Below are 3,878 nucleotides of genomic sequence, written 5' to 3' on the forward strand. Positions count from 1 at the left end.
CTTTTCCTGATCCTGAATCCTTGCTGCAAAAGGTTGCAGCATTCTGGCGCCCAATGGGGGGCATCTGGAGAAGAAATTTCACCAGAGTGAAAAATGAAGACATTTTACCAGAAAGCTGAGAAGTGCACCTAAAAGGTGGGGAAAATTCTCTGAGCACAAAGCCCATGCCAGCTTTGGAAATAGTGAAACAAAAAGTGGGCGGAAAATCTTTCATTTCTGCCAGGCTATAATGAAGGAAAGTTTGATTATAAAGCAAAATAAATAAATAAATAATTGTAAACATTTACTTGTATGCTCAAGGATAAAGAAATTAAAATATCAAAAGGTACTCCCTGAAATCAGGCTCAAGGAAAAAAAGTAACATTGTCATCTTGAACTATGTGTGCTCTTGTTCGCACTGCATTATGCCTAATTCGTATTGGGGATCAAAAGTCTGTAATACCTAAGCCCTGGGTCCTCCACTCTAGTGTGGAAAGGCACAGCAGCTAGAGAAAACGGGGTTAACAGTCATTTTACAAAAGGACTCTTTAATGCTTTGTCTGAAAATTACCATATGACACCTTGGGACAGGCAGATTTTAGCTAAAATAACTTTAGAGGACAGCCAATGCCATGAAGAGCAGAATAGGATAATATCTATGAAAACTACTCTGATTCATTAAGACTTGTCTCTATGTTATGGGCACTTGTCTGTTGATTATTATCAATCTGTCTTGGTTGTTTATTGTTAGTCTATTAAGCATGCCTTCAATTTAATTTAATAAGAAAAGAAACAGTAGATGGACAGGCCATTACTAAACATCTAAAACACCTCCCAACCCATTAATTACTAGTCTCTTGGTGATCCTGTAACATGTATGCCCACTCTCGAGAGTGTTATTAAAAGTCTCCTTTTATTTCCCAGACCGTCATTTGAAATTTGGATTTATGAGACATTCCTCACAACTTAAGGGATATCTCTGGGATTTCTGTACCCGTGAAGAGAAAAACACTAGCTTAAGAGAAGTCACACCCCACCTGATTTTGGATGGCCTCTTGGACTGACCCCCATTTCCTCACAGATGTTATAGTACAAACACAAGACTGTTTTTCTTAATAAGATGGTGAAATGACACAAGGAAAATATACAGGCTGTGTTTAGGCAATAAGATTAGTGTTTCCATAATAAGGGGCAGTTCTTAAATAATAATGGACCATATTCCAAGGTTCACGTTAAAGCCAATGAAAGCCAGTAAGTTTTTTCTGCTGCAAAATTTGCCAAAGTAAAGCGCCTTAGATGGTGATAACTGGCTTTGGAAGCTCAAAATTGTTAAAAGTTAAATAGATAGATATAACTAAAATGAAGGCTTTGTGGCAAAGCTTTTCAATAATAATTATAAATAAATATATTGATGGTGAGGGTGTAGTCACTGAGGAGAGGGCTGACTGCAATCTCTGTTGGTGGAAAGGTCCAGTGGATCTTCTCCCTGTAAAAGTGGAGAACCAGGTAGAGCAACCTTATATTTTATCTCTGAATGAAAAATGTGGTGGTTTTAAAATTCAAATGGCTACAGGCCTTCATCCCTTCTTCCCCTACTTCTTTGGCAACCTCATATCTCTAAACATATTTTTTAAATTTTTGGTAACTTAAAAATTTGGAGTTGGTTACATTAAGGAATGAAACTTACTAAATCTCTAAATGTTTTGAAATAACAAAATACTGAAATATTATTTTGAGTGTACCAAAATGAAAAAAATAAAGCACAAAATGAATCTATTAATTAAATAAGTCTTTGTTAATTTTATTGGAAATATATCCTTAAAAATGTGACGGTATTACTAATCTAAGAAATGCTAAGTATTTAACTTGCCACCTAAAATTTAAGGCTTCCAAGAGTTAAAAGTTCAAATTCAATTGGCAGAAATTATATGCTTGTAATGATAAAATGCATAAAGTTTAGAATTTCATTATCAAGAAAAATAATTCTTGTGATTTCTCTGGAAAAACTTAGTAGTAAAAAAGATATTGTAGTCCTTATGTGTACTATGTGTGGTAAAATTTCAAACTAATATATAATATTTTATTGGACTGATTAAAAAAGAGGATTAATTCTATGGTCTGAAATTAATTTTTAATATAAAAACCAGTTTAAATTTTATTGATCTATTTTAGAATAATTGCAACAAATGTATAATGTAATCTTTGGGTTACACATATTTGTGATAGTCTTTCCATGTTAAATTTCAAGACTTTAACCAAGAGATAGCTTTGAAAGTTTTCAAGTGCCCTGGAATAATTCAAGGGTTTACTCTCTTCTTAAAAGAAATATTTTAGGAAAAGAAATATCTTTAAACCAATTTACGCCAAACTAATATACTTGAAATCACTTGCAGCTTCATCAAATAAAAATTAATAACTGTGTTCTCTTTACATACACATATTTTAAATGTTATAAAAGTTTCAACCTCTAAGGGAGGGCAGGAAAAAGTTGCTGAATACTTCTTAAGAAACATGGGACTATTCAGCAGCAGAATTTTAAGATGGGAGCCCTGACAGCCTGATCTTTAGATAGGCCAGGGGGCAGTGCAACATCTGTAGTTCATAGGTCAAATGTATAAGTTCACTTACTTTGCTTTCTCAATAAGGGTGCATACTTTAGTCACTTAACAAATTAGCTTTTTACAATATAATCAAGTTCTCATATAAACTCAGTTATATGAGAAGCAGATATTTTATTAGCAATTGGTTCTAACAGAGTCCAGAGTGTACCTATGTAAATGAGCACCAGCCAAAAGAATGCTGTTTAAAAGTAAATTTTAAGCTTAAGAAAAAGGAGACATTTTTAAGTCTCTTCTGCTACTATTTACAAGGTAAACAAAAAGTTATTCAAATATTAAATCTCACCATTAATAAGACACCATAAAAAAAGAGACTTACTTTTACTTAATCTGTATGCATTGCAGTATTGGCCAGCATACCTCTCTTTTAGAGGTATTTCTTAAAAGGAACTAAGTTTGTAGCTCTATTTAAAAGAAATAAAAAAGCTTTTAAAAGAAACTCCCAAATTGTGGCCTAGAAATTACTCTGGAAGAAAAAACAGGAGGAGATTCCCTTCAAATATCTAGAAAACTGCAATTAAAAATAAATGTATTAGGCCTCAAAAAGAAAAGTAAACAATTTCCATTCTGCCTCCCTAAACAAAGCTTATGTCAATACTAGAGGCCCAGTGCACAAAAATTTGTGCACTCGGTGGGGAGGGGGATCCCTCAGCCTTGCCTGTGCCCTCTGGCAGTCTGGGACCCTTGGGGAGATAACTACCTGCTGGGTTAGGCCTGCTCCCGGGTGGCAGAGGGCAGGCCCAATCCCTAGGTGCAGCCCCTGGTCGGGATCACAGCAGGGCTGATTGGGGAGTTGGGGCACCGCCCCATCATGCACAGAGCAGGGCAGATTGGGAGATTGTGATGCCACCCTCAGTCATGCTCAGGGTAGGGCCAATTGGGGGGTCGGGGCACCGTCCCCTGTCATACTCAAGGCTGGGTAGATGGGGAGGTTGCGGCGCCACCCCCTGTCACGCACAGAGCAGGGCCAATCAGGGGGTTGGGGCACCACCACTCTCACACTCAGGGCTGGGCCGATGGGGAGGTTATGGCTCTACCCCATCACACACAGAGCAGGACCCGTGGGGGGGGGATTGGGGAGCTCCCCCCTATCAGGCATAGAGCAGGGCTGCTCAGGGACTTGGGGCCCCGCCCCCTGTCACACACAGAGCCTCAGAGCGATCGGGGGTTTGGGCGCTGCCCCCTGTCATGCTGATCCCGGTGCCGGGAGGCATATTACCCTTTTACTATATAGGGTAGAGGCCTGGTGCATGGGTGGGGCTGGCTGGTTTGCCCTGAAGG

Source organism: Myotis nattereri, assembly GCF_964212035.1.
Source record: "Myotis nattereri genome assembly, chromosome: Y".
In the NCBI taxonomy this organism is placed as follows: domain Eukaryota; kingdom Metazoa; phylum Chordata; class Mammalia; order Chiroptera; family Vespertilionidae; genus Myotis; species Myotis nattereri.